The sequence below is a fragment of the Leucopleurus acutus genome (assembly GCF_964270905.1).
Source record: "Leucopleurus acutus genome assembly, chromosome: X".
Taxonomy (NCBI): domain Eukaryota; kingdom Metazoa; phylum Chordata; class Mammalia; order Artiodactyla; family Delphinidae; genus Leucopleurus; species Leucopleurus acutus.
This window is the reverse complement of record NC_139148.1, coordinates 18,501,229-18,516,826: the sequence shown is the minus strand read 5'-3', so window position 1 is coordinate 18,516,826 and position 15,598 is coordinate 18,501,229.

Genomic DNA, 15,598 nt, shown 5'->3' with positions numbered 1-15,598 from the left:
AGGGCCCATGTGATGTAGAAATATTAAGGTAAATAACAAATGAAACCCCTAAGAGTTGGATATGGTTGCATCTAGGGAACAAAATAGATGGGAAGGAGAGTTTTTTGTTATAAGCCTTTTAGCACTAGAATTACGTGCTTAAATGTGTTTGATTAAAAATAGAAATGATTTGTACAGTGTGCAGACCACAGTGTGGCAGAAAATGTGCTATAGGAGTTTAAGCTACAAATGATCCCCAAACCCGGAGCTTGTGGGAATTCTTCTCAGAGCAAATAGAACGTTCACTGGGCCTTGAAGGGTGGCTGTCATCTGGGTATCCGGAAAGGAAATTAAGAATGTCGCCATGGGACTCCAGAGGACCTAGGAGATCATGTAGCCCAGCTTAGTCATCTACCTGGCTATGAAGACAGAGAAATTTAGAAGGGAATAAAAGAATTTGCAAGGTCTCCCAGCTGGTTATTGGCACAGCTGGGACCGCAATCTCTGTCCTCTCCTCCTTCACGATAAATTCTCTATCGCATTCTCCACAAAGGCTGTCTTCAAACCTCCTCTACTCTCCTCGGACCTTTAGCTCATCACCTGCTCCTCTCACCCTCTGCAGCTGATCTAGTCCCTTACTTCACAGAAAACATAGACATCAGATCAGAATTACCTTACCTTCTGGCCATCAGTCCTGTATTCCCTCTAGTCCTTTCCTCCTCCTATCCTTTTGTAATGGGAGATGTGTCCGTCCTACATGGTTAAGAGTTCTGATACCATCCTTCCCTGTGGGGCTTCTGGGAAATTACTTCCGTGGCTGCTCTTCCTCCATTTCCTTTATGGACCACTCTTCTTTAGTATATTTCTAATTGTTGATCTTTTTGGGGCTGTACCTGGGCCTCTTATTTCATCCTCTTCTTATTGCCCATGGGCAAGTTCGCTCTTAAACACAGCTTTATCATTTTTATGCTGATAACTCCTAAGCTCCAATTCTTTTTATTGCCTTCGGACTTGTGTGACCTGCTACATACCAGACATCGGCACTTGGATGATCTATAGGCACTTCAAATGAGTCTAATGAAATTATCATCAACTCTCTTCCAAACCTGCTTCTCTTCCCTTGCTCCCTATTGCAGTGAATGGCACTATTGTCTATCTAATGGCTAAAGTCAGAAACCTAGAAGTCATCTGGGGTTTTGACCTCACCCTTCTATCCAACCAGCAAGCTCAAACCATTCCACTTCCCAAACATCTCTCACGGCCACCACCACTCCCATTGCCGTTAAACTAATTCAAACTTCCCTCTCGTCTCACCTGGATCACAACTGCAACCTCCTAACAGATCTCTCAACCTCATTGTTTGACCTCCTCTTTATCAGTCAGGGAGAGGTTAGGGAAACAGAAGTTGCTCTATTTATGCCAGGTATACAGGGTTTAGTGTAGGAAATGGTGCTCCATAAGTATTGGAAGAACTGGGAGAGCAAAGGATAAGGAAGCTGATATTAAAGATCAGGGAAGTTGACACCTAAAGACTCAGACTGCAGCACATAGGCTCACCAGGAAGATGCTGTGAATGTCACATTTTCCCTTGGGTGTTACTGCGACTCCTTTAAGAAAATAATGGCTTTGCCTTCTGTCTTCAAAATCTTGCATGACTGCCTCTCATTAATAAACTGTAATGTGAAACAATAAGTCGAAGAGCACTCTGGGGAATGTAGTAATGGCGAAGAGAATTGGAGAAGAGGTTGTAGTGATACTGAGTTGTCAACAGATTATCTTACCCTTCAATCCTATTCTCTAAAATGCCGTCAGAGCTTTCTATTAAAATATGTGATCATATCACTCCTGCTTAAAACTCCTCAATAGCTTCTCATTTCTTTTAGGATAAAAAAAAAAGAAGGAAATGCTTTAATATTGTTCACAAGACCTTTATATGATCTTGCCCCAGCTTACTTCTCTAACTCATTTCTATGTCTTAGCTACCTTTAAAACCTCACAATTTAGTTTTTTTCTTTAAAAAAAATTTAGCATCTTTATTGGAGTATAATTACTTTACAATGGTGTGTTAGTTTCTGCTTTATAACAACGTGAATCAACTATACATATACATATATCCCCACATCCCCTCCCTCTCGATCCTCCCTCCCACCCTCCCCATCCCACCCCTCTAGGTGGTCACAAAGCATTGAGATGGTCTCCCTGTGCTATGCGGCTGCTTCCTGCTAGCTATCTATTTTATGTTTGGTAGTGTATGTATGTCCATGCCACTCTCTCACTTTGTCCTAGCTTACACTTCCCCCTCCCCGTGTCCTCAAGTCCATTCTCTAGTAGGTCTGTGTCTTTATTCCTGTTTTGCCCCTGGGTTCTTCATGACATTTTCTTTTCTTAAATTCCATATATATGTGTTAGCATACGGTATTTGTCTTTCTCTTTCTGAATTACTTCACTCTGTATGACAGTCTCTAGGTCCATCCATCTCACTACAAATAACTCAATTTCATTTCTTTTTATGACTAATATTCCATTGCATATATGTGCCACATTTGAATGAGCATTTGAATGGGAAACCCTAAGTGAAAAAAGATACTATGTTCTGTGTAGAGGAGATCAAGTTTGGCCAGAGAGGGACAATGTTTTGAATAACATTTAAAAGTAAGAAATTTGGATTTGATGTGGTAGGAATAGGTTCCTGAATAAAGGGACAACTTTAGTGAAAAAAAAATACCTTAAGAAATTTGGTCTTGGGATACTGCAAAGTAAGGGTAGGAAGCTAAAGAGACATGCACCTAGGACTTTAACACAATAATAATGATGCAAAGTAAGAGGAGGGACAGATAGTGGTGGTAACCAAGGGGATGGAAGGCAAATGAGAAACCTCCTCATAAGCCTTGTGATGGCAGAATTAATTGGCCTTGGTAGGAGCATATACGAAGAGGAGGGACTAGGTAGGGGTTTTTTTTAATGGGAAAGGATGCTAATATGACTGATTTTTATAAATCTGAATTGGGTAGGAAAAATAATAGATACATTAGATTTGAGGGGTTGCTGGAAACAGATCCAATTAGTCAGCTAAATAATGCCCCAAAGTTAGCAGCTGATTATGCTAAAATTATCGTTTGTCTGAATTATCCGTATAGTTGTATCGCTTCACACCTTCATTTTGTCCCCTTTAAAACAGCCTTATTTTACTCATTGCCGATTCCAAAGCATCTTGTTAAGCAGAAAACATTACCCAAGGGCAGCAGAGTTTAAGTTCAGTGCTTTCTCTCTTGTATGGAATGTGCATTCTTGACTACTTGTGCTGTCAAAAGCTAAAGAGAAAGTCACCTGGATTTGTGTCACAGGACTTCGTTTTTTGAACTCTCTTTTCCATCCTTCAAAGAGATTCCACAATATCATTTTAAATAGAATCAACAGTTCAAGATAAAAGGTGCCAGCTTAGGAAAAAAGGGTTCTTCATTGACAGAGATGTTATCTGTTTTTTAAAAGTCAGTAAGTGCTAATTAAATTTACAGCAACATTAAGAAGGGATAAAAATAAATCTATATATAGAACAGAAACGGACTCACAGACATAGAAAAGAAACTTATGGCTATCAAAGGGGAGAGGGAGGGAAGGGGAAGGGAGTATGGGATTAACAGATACAAACTACTATACATAAAATAGATAAGCAACAAGGATTTGCTATATAGCACAGGGAATTACATTCAATATCATAATAACCTATTATATAATGGAATATAATCTGGAAAAAATAATCAGTATGCTGTACACATGAAACTAATGCAATATTATAAATCAACTATACTTCAATAAAAAATGGGTGTTCTGAAGGGATAAAATTATCAATATTTGTTTATGAGATGGGATTAGTTTTATATTTAAAAAAGTAATGGAATCATCCTTTGCACTGCTTCACGATTTTGCATCATTATCAGTCAGCGCTTCAGAGGGACGCACATTATTTTCTTGGCCAGTGTCCTACACTCTATGAGTATTGATACCTTGCTCTCCTGAGAGAATAAGCATCTATCTGCCTGAACTTCTGGGAAAGTCAGAAAAGGGGAAGAGGAGAGTCAGTTCTTTCTCACAAATTGTTTCTGTGTGGCTTCTTGGACTCATCAAAAGGAGGTAAAGCCAGGATGTGCTTGGGCCTCCACTGACTCTTGAACAGGGCTTCTTTACTCTCTTAGAGAGTCTTTACTCTCTCTGCACGGCTTGGGGAGGAGCCAGAGGAGATGCCCTTTTACCACGGTGGTTATATCTTAGTTTAAGTCAAATGTTTGTTCTAACTTTGAGAGTCACCTTATGGGGGGAGGGTGGATTCATACCCATAAAGACACCTTCTTTCTTCCTAGGTAACAGTGAGGCCACTAACAATTGAAAATACCAAAAAAAAAATCATTCACATTGTTCATCAGGGAGGGAATAATAATGTTAAATTATGATAGCTAAAAGCCTCTTGTTGTTATTATTTCAGCCTCACTATTAAGTCGCTGTATGACCCGTATGCATGACTTTTAACCATACTGAGCTTTGGGTTGCCATGTCATCTACACTCCCTGTAGAAATATGACTTGGGACTTAGAGCTATGTGATGAATTAAGTAGTATAAATCCACAGGTTTGTACTATTTCTTTATGGAATATAGACAATAAATTTCCCTTATAGGCAGCAGTAGAGTTGGGATTGTTGATGCAGCCTAGGGGCTTGCTAGTCCCAGCAGGAAGCACATTGACATTGGCAGAAATATATATATATATATATATCTTAAAAATTGTGCATGTCCCTGAAATACATTTGAAGCATTACCAAATTTCTCGAGCCTATTCTTATATAAGCATAACATTCTTTTAAAGAAACAAAAATATACACTCTTTCATCAGTAGAGCAACCATAGACTTGTTTATTGCAATTCAGTTACAAATTCCCAAACAGTGTAACTGAACTAATGTCACTTTCGAAAATAAATGCTTTAAAACATCACGCTAATACCAATGCATGACCATCACTCCGTATTTTCACTCTTTTGTGAAATTGTTTATGTATTTCCTGCTTTCTTCCAAGAATTTAATACAGAACCTAACATGCTTGGTAGGCAAGTCGGATGAGGTGTAGAAGAAGGCAGCATGCTAGAGTGGCTTGTGCCTGGTCTAGGCATCTAAAAACCTGGATTCAAGTTCTGACTCCGCCAGTTCATAGCATGTAGCAGGTACTCTCACGGCCCTGCTTGTGTCTCCTCACTCTGGTGCTTGGCTTTGCCCTCGCTACCTCACAGGCATGTTGCAAGGATGACAAGGATGAGAATGTAAGGTACACATGTTGTCTGTATCTGAGTACCCATAGAAGGTATATATGTGGCTGAGCCCGGACTTCGACCTGTCAGCACCCGCACCTCTTTGTTTACGAGCATTCTCATCTGCTGGAGCTCACCTTGCTGCCAGTGAAGCAGGCTGGACGTGCTGAGTGAGGTATTATTGCCTCCTGGGAGCAACCCTCAAACAATGAGGATATAAAAACTCCATCTCCCTCAGCCTAAGTGGGATAACGCTGAGACACCTGGTCTACGCTAGCTGCAGAGTTTCCCCAGCAGAATTAAGTTCCAATCTTCCACAGTGGTGGTTGCCTTGATAAAGCACCTTGTATTGGCTTCCCCCCCCCCCCTTCTGTGTCTCATTTCCCTACTTTCTCCTTTCCTTCTGGGAGAACCCAAAATACACATAATTGTTGGCCTTAGGAAGGTCAGCCAACTACTCAGTATCTCATGTAATAAATGACAGAATTTGACAAAGCTTCTTTCTAGTTATAAAATTCTGTTATTTTAATGTTTCCCTCACTTCTCATTTGAACTTGGAGAGAGGTATCTGAAATTTATAACTGGCACTAGTGACCGATTTGTGGTTTTCTTAATGCCTTTCCAAACTATAGAAACTTAGGCAATGAAAATGCTCGAAATCAATAGTAATGGGAAGTCACATATTACATTCCTTCCCAGCATATAGTTCCAGTTTTGAGTTTCCGCATTGTTTGGTAGCACAGATAGACCTTAACAAAAACAATGCATTATTCCCGATATACCTTGAAAAGCCCTTAAAAACCTATTTTCAGAAAACAGGACAAATATATACCCTATATGGCTACTCATACATAGACAATATGTATACCTTATATTTTCATCCTTTAATTAATGTCATCCTTGCAACATACCTGTGAGGTAGAGAAGGTAAAGCTGAGTGGCAGAAATTGCCAAATGAGAAAAACGAAGCTTAAAAATGTTCAGTAACCATTCAAGAGCTCAATACTTTCATGTCTAGGATCTGTGCATTTTCTGCCACATTCATTTCTTCCCATTATCAACAGTTCTAATATATATATATTCTGCTTGGTGGAGTTTCTTTTCAGGAGTCCTGTTTTCTGGACTGTGGTAATACGAACATTGAAAATATGTTTTGTGGGAAAGGTCACTTCCCACTTGGGGGGTGTGCTGGAAATGGATGCCGCATTAGAGATTCCTTTTGCACTTCGTGGGTTATTATATTAAATGTCTTCTTATCTGCATTATCTCATAGCGTTACTGTTTAAGCATAGTATGCCTAATATTGGGCAACATACCCAGAGAATGTAATACATGGAGAGATTTCAGCCATGCAAATGAGAATCCTGTTTACCTCCCTTATGTCCCCTGCCCACTAGTGGATTTCTGAAATCCCTTCAGCTGAACAGTTTGATTCTTGCTAAAATAAAAATATCCTTGATATGTGTCACAGAGGAAGCTGTTTCCAGTCATTTTCACTATGAACTATTTTAGGTCCTTTTCTCAAAGCAGATCTGATAGAGGAAAGGGGAAGCATTCACAGACTGATCATCTTAAATGGAAAAAAAAAAGTAGAGGAACAATGGGGACAGTGATAGAGACAGAAGAGAGTGCGGAACACTCTCGTGCCACATCTGACTTCACTGTCTGCCTGAGTCCTAGACAAAGAGTCACAGAATAAATTCACTGGCCATGTTGTCATAGGCCAGTCATTGACACTTCTTAATCAAAGTTTTCCAAAAAAAAAAAGTTTTCCAATTTATAAATGATGGATTAGGACCACATGATCTCCAAGTTCTTTTCAGTTCTAGGATCCTATTATTCATTGATTCCCTAATTACATACTCCCATGGACATGGTAACAAAGGTGCATGATAAAATACCAGATGGTTTCTATTTTCCTAGATATTAGCTAGGAAACAAAAAAGTGGTAATGAGATTTTGTGTTTGAGCATGTAATTCACCAAAAAAGTCTTCAAAATGAGAAATGAGGAAAGGCCAACTAGAGAGCAGTTTGCGTCACTCACGGGCAGCCTTGTACACATGCTTATAATGGACCCAATGTGGCAAGGTTCAGAAAACTGGAAGGGTATGTCTACTGTGCTGTGCCTGATTTCTTACCTGCTCTAACCTTGGAGGCAACTGAAGGGCTGTATGAGCTACCTAATCAGAAGGAAACAAGGCGTGGCTATTCTAGCACTCAGCACTCCCTCTCCACTTCCTATTTTTCAATGTGCCAGGTCCTGTGATCACTGCTTGGGTTTTCACAGAGCCTGAAACAAGGATTTGAGTGCTAGTAATATATTTGGAAGGTTCAGGGAATGTTGTTAGGGAAATAGAGACATGGTACCAGGAAGGGAAAGCAGCTGATAAAAGGTGTGTTAAAAAAACAGCCACCACTGTGGGCAACTGGGGCTTAATCCTGCAGAGATACTCTAAGCAGCTGTATAAAATATATGCCTCAGATTTATCCCTCCTAGGGATCAAGGGAGCTGGGATATTTATGGCACAACTCCCATCAGTCACTGACTGAACGCACTCCCAGGAGGTGTTGATTCCCCAGCGCTTCTGGCCTAAACACTGATGTCCAGAGAAAGCAAAGCCCTCCAGGGAAAAATGCAGCTTAGAAGTTAGGCCACCCAACACTGAAGGGGGAAAGAAAGGTAAGAGGATCTGGATAGGGTAACAGTGATATCACTACACAAAAATCATCTCAATAAATCCTGACAACAGCCCTTTGAGGTAGATGCTATTTCTATCTCTGTTTTTTTTTAACACCTTTATTGGACTATAATTGCTTTACAATGGTGTGTTAGTTTCTGATTTTTAACAAAGTGAATCAGTTATACATAAACATATATCCCCATATCTCCTCCCTCTTACGTCTCCCTCCCACCCTCCCCATCCCACCCCTCTAGGTGGTCACAAAGCACCGAGCTGGTCTCCCTGTGCTCTGCAGCTGCTTCCCACTAGCTATCTATTTTGCATTTGGTAGTGTGTATATGTCCATGCCACTCTCTCACTTCGTCCCAGCTTACCCTTCCCCTCCCCATATCCTCAGGTCCATTCTCTCTCCACATCTGCGACTTTATTCCTGTCCTGCCCTAGGTTCTTCAGAACCATTTTTTTTTAAGATTCCATATACATGTGTTAGCATATGGTATTTGTTTTTCTCTTTCTGATTTACTTCACTCTGTATGACAGTCTCTAGGTCCACCCACCTCACTACAAATAACTCAATTTCGTTTCCTTTTATGGCTGAGTAATACTCCATTGTGTATATGTGCCACATCTTCTTTATCCATTCATCTGTCAATGGACACTTAGGTTGCTTCCATGTCCTGTCTCTGCTTTGCCCTCCGCACCTCTGTTGCTGTGCTCTCCTCCGTGGCTCCGAAGCTTCCCACCCACCCACCCCCGGTTCCTCCACTGAAGGGGCTTCCTAGTGTGTGGAAGCTTTCCCCCCTTTCCAGCTCCCTCCCAGAGGTGCAGGTCCCGTCCCTATTCTTTTGTCTCTGCTTTTTCTTTTTTTTTTTTGCCCTGCCCAGGTACGTGGGGAGTTTCTTGCCTTTTGGGAATTCTGAGGTCTTCTGCGAGCATTCAGTAGGTGTTCTGTAGGAGCTGTTCCTCATGTTGATGTATTTTTCATGTATTTGTGGGGAGGAAGGTGATCTTCACATCTTACTCCTCCACCATCTTGAAGCTATCTCTCTCTGTCTCTATTATACAGATGAGAAAACAGAACATCAGAGACAGTAAATGTCTTATAAGGGGCAGAGTTTAGACTGAAATCAAGTGACTGTGACAAAATAGACCATATTGTTAAACACTGTACTTCTACGTGGTGCAACAGAAAGGGAGATGCATCATCTTTGGCAAGACTTGACCTAAATGCCCTTCCTTCTGTGAAGTACTCCCCAATTCTGTCATCATTTTTCCTGTATGTTGCCGTAGACCTTTCTTTATGGCTCTACAGGAACAGTTACCACACCTTACTAATTGTTTTTATTTACCATTCTTACTAAATGAGAGTTTCTTGGGTTGTAGAGAAATTGGTCTCTTCATTTTTGTATCCTCTCCCCCCAGCAAAGAGTTGACACATAGGAGACCCTCAGTTAATGTTAATAAAATGCTAATGCCTGGGTTTTTTGATAGAGGCTTAATGTGACAGTTATTTACCCATTAAAGGCAGCCAATATTGAGTTCCTACTACGTGCTAAGCAAGAAATAGATACAGGAATGGAAGTGGGAAAATAAATGCCGCTGGAAGGCACAGTTATATGTGTAAGGTTGTTTATCTCTTTTCCAAATATTTCTACCCAGTCAACCCAGGTTTAATTAAATTTTTATAACTCTTATGGATGTTGAGAAAAAGCAGTCTCTCTTTTTAATCTCATTTTACTCATGTGTGATAAACAGCAAGGAACACATAAATGATGAAATCTGTTTAATTTGTTTTATACAGGCTAGGGCTGTGTATGAATACCTGGTTCTAAGATTCTACATTTTGTAACGCTATTTATTTCTCATGTCAAAATGAACCTATTTCAAAAATACACCCAAATCTTATTTACAGTTTGTTGCCAATGCTTCCTTCAGCTGCTGATATACCTCATCGGGAACAGGCCAGGTGGGCAGTAATTTTCTACATGTTTCCACTGCACAGCAAGAAGCAGTTAATTTCCAGGCATATATTGCTTTAATTTCTGTTAGTCCAGTCATTTCTCAGTACAGTACCAGGGTCCTCCTGCCAGGGGCTGTAATTTTATAAGAGTAGAACTCTTGAAAATGTAGGGGGGAGATTAGTGGACATGCCTGAAATGCTTTCTTTCTCACTTTGTACTGTGGAAAAAGCCTCAGGAGGAAGCTTTAAGAGGCAGTTTCATTTGGAGACAGTGGTCGATTTTGGATGAACTCTGGAGAAGAACTCAGATTTTCCTTGGAGTTTAGTCATTGGAATTGGGAAGAGGTACCATGTTCCTGAAATGATGTTGTGCCCCACCGGAAGCAGTTCTCTCCTGTGCTTTTTTTTTTTTTTTAAGGAATATTGATTCTCATGGTGAGTTGGGTTTAAAAATGAAAAGAGCAAGTTTATTCTGTGCCAGTCAGAGCCTCTAATACAGATGAGAGGAGAAGCAGGGAGTCAGTAACGGTCCTCGGAAAAGAAAAAAGCCAAATGCGTGTACAGAGGACGGAGTGCCCAGTGCTGGTCCAGAACCCTAAGGGCTTTATGTAGTTGGCTGCACAGGCACAATGTCATATGCCAGCAGAAGGCTGCTGTGTAATGACACCTGCTGAAATTGTAAGCGAGATGTCAGAGTCCATAGCATACTGCTCCAATATGGTGTATAGGAAAGAACACATCCCAAATACAGAATGACCCAGAGTCTAAGTTACCAAGTGACAAACACACATCTCATTTGTCTCATCCTTTTTGGCAGGGAGATTGCCAGGGAGACTGGGAGAGGGACACAAGTACTCATTCAATAACATAATATGTAGTGCCTACTATGTGATATTCCAGTGTTTTTCATTGTTTAAATCTCACAATCAAAGCTATTAGTGGGTCATGGAATCAATTTTATGGCTAGCAACTGGATTTTTAATGACATAAAGTAAGAAAGGAATAGAGTGAAAGAAAATAAAATACAGCAGATTGTTAAGGATATGATTTCATGAAACTTGTTTCAGCTGTGTGCACGTGTGTCTGTCATACATGTGAATATATGTTTATATGTGTATAGCCATTTAGGAGTAGATGTATATGCAAATTTATTATATGTATGAGATGAATACTCTGACATGATATAAATGCATTGTTCTTATTATAGCTTATCAAAATATTAATAGTTTGAAAGCCATTGGGCTAGATCCTAGGAAAGATACAAATAAATATGAACCGCATATAACCCCCGCCCATCAAAATCTTAAAATCTAGTTAGAAAGAAGATACATGGAGGAAAAGGAAACAACTATTTGTTTTATTCACCACTCACCACAATCAAGGTGCATAGGTGTCCCGTCTAGTTCTCATGACAGCCTCAGACACAGAGTTGTTGCTGTCATCATCTTACAGGAGAAGAAATGAAATAAGTTGACCGAGGCAATGCAACCCAGCCCAAATAGGTAGGGTCTTTATTCATAGCCTGATCTACCGGTTGACACTACAATTTCCTCTGTATCCTCTCACCTTCCTGAAAAGGTAGCAAATATGTGTGATATGGGTAATGTAAACAGGGGGAAACAAGGAATTTTAGAGAAGGGAGAAGTTACTGTTGGCTTTCAAGGGAGGAAGGGGAGAGCTTCATGGAGGAGATAGGAGATAGATTTTAACCTTAAGTTAGGAGGAGAAGAAAGGCAGTAGGACTGAATTCCAAATAGTGGCTAGGGTCTGAGCAAAGTGTTAGAGTAGAGGATGAGCATGGAGTGTTTAGGGCTCATGGAAGTAAACTGGTCTGGCTGGAGGAGAAGATATGTGGTTGGAAAATAAAGAGAGAAAAGACTGGGTGCAAATGGGCCCTGAGAGAGGTTGATCATGTACCATGTATCAGGCACTGTGCTGAGAGATTTCTATACGTTATTTTATACTATTATATTTAATACTCATGACAACTCTGGGTGGTGGATATTGTGATGCCCATTCTAAAGAGGAGTAAAGGACTCTAAAAAGGGGGTTCTGTATGTTGTTCAAGATGTTATTATGGTGCTAGATTCAAAAACGTACATGTCTGAGTCTACGGCCTATGCTATAGCCACTCTGCCATACATTGGGAATGATTCACAGATAAAGCAATGAATTTGCTTTTGCTTGCACCCTATGACTGAACCATCAACACATCCCATCAAGTGTTCTTTGAAAACATATGCCGAATCTGACCGCTTCTCACTACCTCCTGGCCAAGTGTCTCCCTTCAGTCTACTCTCAAACTACAAGTGATCCTATTAAAACATAAGTAGATGAAGTAATCCTTCTGCTCAAAACCCTGCAGTGGTTTCCCATGTTAGAGCAAAGGCCAAAGCCTACAGCTCTACACAAGCTGCCACCCCCACCCCGCCAACCATATGACCTCCTCTCCTACTTCTCTTTTCTTATTCACCTCCAGTTACATGGACTCCCCCCACTTCCTCAGATATTCCAGGTTTTGTTCCTACCTTGAAGACTTAGCAGTTACTGTTCTTCTACCTGGGATGCCCTTCCCCGATATGTACTCAGGACTCACTCTTTTTTTTAAAATAAATTTATTTATTTTATTTATTTATTACTTTTGGCTGTGTTGCGTCTTCATTGCTGCGCGTGGGTTTTCTCTAGTAGTGGCGAGCAGGGGCTACTCTTCGTTGAGGTGCACGGGCTTCTCATTGTGGTGGCTTCTCTTGGTGCGTAGCACGGGCTCTAGGTGTGCAGGCTCAGTAGTTGTGGCTCGCGGGCTTCAGTAGTTGTGGCTCGCAGGCTCTAGAGCGCAGGCTCAGTAGTTGTGGCGCACGGGCTTAGTTGCTCTGCGGCATGTGGGATCTTCCCAGACCAGGGCTCGAACACTTGTCCCCTGCATTGGCAGGTGGATTCTCAACCACTGCGCCACCAGGGAGGCCCAGGACTCACTCTTTAATTACCTTCAGATCCTTACTCAAACATTCCTTTCCCAATGAGACCTTCCCAGACCACTTATCTAAAACTACAATGACCCCCACCTAGTGACCTTTGCTATTTCTTGCTGCTTCTTTGTTTTTCTCCTTAGTGCACGTCGTTCGTCAACACATTATGTATTGTATTTGACTTTCTTATGTGTTAATTGTCTGTCTCCATCACTGGAATGTAAGCTCTGTGAAGGCTGGGATTTTCTGGCCTCTGTTGTTCACTACTACATCCACAGTACCTAGAACAGCACCTAATATATTTTAGGCCTACAACAAAAGTTCACTGAATGAATGAATAAAAACCCAGGCAATCTGATTCCAGAGACAACACTCTTAACCCTTATGTTGAACGGCCTCTCGGAAGTTCAGTAATGTTTCAGGAACAGATACGCTTTGAATATATTTACCCAATATTAATTCTTTGTCAAGTCGAATCAGGGTTCAACTATTTCTAGATGTTAAACATTCAATGCAGAAAAGCCACGTCATCTATGATACAGTATACTTTTTGTTGGGTAGTCAAATTTCCTTTTGGAGTCATTAATAAATTCACCATTATCTGGTTTATCTTATTATCACTGCAAATTTCTCAAGGCAGTTTTATTTCTCTATATGCAGTAAATGCACTGCTATGGAATATATGCATAATAGGTGAGGTAAGCATATAGTATTTTAATTAGAACTTACAATTCACTTTTTTCATCATGTAGAACGTACGATGCACTTTTCATTTATTTCATGATGTATTGTCTTTGACACTGAATATTCTATAGAGTTTCTTATTAATTCCTTGTTAACATCATTTTGTATTTAAAGAAATAGACTGGTTGAAGTTGATTTGGACTTTCTATCATAATTTTGGCATGAGTGTACTTACAGATATATAAGAATAGTTTGCTCGGTTCCTATCTTCAAAAATATTCTTTAGGTATCTGAAATTTTAAAACACCCTATCTCATTAAATTTTCTAGAATTCTTCTCTCTGTGTTAAAAACTCTACTCCCTTAGTCCTCTTCCATATAGTGGGTTTTTCTTTAATCTTCCAGTACCCTGCTCAATTTAGACATCTTAAACTAACGTTGAAGGCTATCTGTATTTAGTAAATCTTAAAATGTGCAGAAAAATGCAGAGTCTACAGTCGGCCTTAAACCTGTGCTCCACTTTCCACATGCTAACATAGAATGTGAATAACATTAATCTGTGTCCTCATCAGTACTTGGTGCTAATAAGCACCTTTTTTTAGAACAATAAGTTTTATTTGATGAACGTGTTCATTAAAAATTAGCCCAGGGCAAATTTATTAATCTAAGCCCTTACACTTGGAAGCAACAAACTTTTTCAAGCGTTTAATCAGTCTATTAGTAAAAGAGTTCAAATACCTCCTTCTCAGTTCTTCCATATTTATAATGGTTGATTTAATTGTATTTGATCATTCCAAGTTTCTTGATAAATGTTGAAAAGACTCATGTTCTGGCTTAGGTTAAAGCAGTGTTCCCCGAAGAATTTCACAGAATACTAATTCTACAAGTGTTAATTGGTGGTGTTCAGGGGATGAAAAACTGTTTGCATGGTCAAATGAACTCTGGAAATGCTCGATTAGACCAGGAACAAGGTTTAACAAGTTTCTTATTGTGGGACTTCTTACAACCTTTAGTACTGTGAATTGGGGATCCCAAGAGGAGGGATATAATTTTCAGGAATTTCAAACTGCTTTCATCACGGAAAATGTTTTTCAGTCAGCTACTTAGCTGTAGTCGTGTTCCATGGGACACATTATGGGAAACACTGGGTTAAAACCCCTGCGGGAGTAGGATGATTAATAACAAGAAGAATATCTGCATAGAGCTTAAAGTGCCTGTTGTTCAGAGACATTGAAATTTCTGTTGTGTGTGTCACTGAAAATATTCTCAACTTGCAATTTTAAATATTTGACTCTCTGTGGGAGGGAAGGGTGACCTAGCCATGATAAAATGAGGGAACACAGAGAAATTACAAAGCATTTTTCCATTCTGATTACTCTTTTCAAAAGAATCTTCTGATGTCTGTGCATTTTGTTTCTGTGAGATAAAGGCTCTGAATTCTGATGAGGTAAATCCCAAAGGTGATATATTTTTAATCATATCTTCAGGTAGAAAATGCCCCATCCAGTTCTTAAACTTAGTTACCAGAATGATCATATGTCGTGGTATGCCCAGCACCATCTAGATTTGCACCTGTTATTTCTGTGTTATTATTAATAACACCTCCTTTAGTCTTAAAATATAGTACCATTTTGAATGTTAAATTATACAGTGACCATCCCAATTACCCAGTTGTGGCAGGTTATCTTTTTCCAAAGGGGTTGCAGCAGTATCTCCTAATCCACATGCCACTCTCTCATCAAGGGTTGGAGTCTAATTTCTCTCCCTTGGAATCTGGAAGGGCCTGTGATACATCTCTAACCAGTAGAATACAATAGAAGAGGCACTGCTTGACTTCCCAGCTGAAGACATAAACAATTCTGCTGCAACATCACTCAGTGGAAAATCCTCACTGGAGGCTAGTTACCGTGTAAGCAGTTTGACTTTCTGCTATGCTGTGAGGAAGCCCAAACAAGCACATGTAGAGCGATCACATGGAGAAGCCCAGAGACTACATAGAAGGAGAGATAGCCAGCCAGCCCCCAGATGCTCC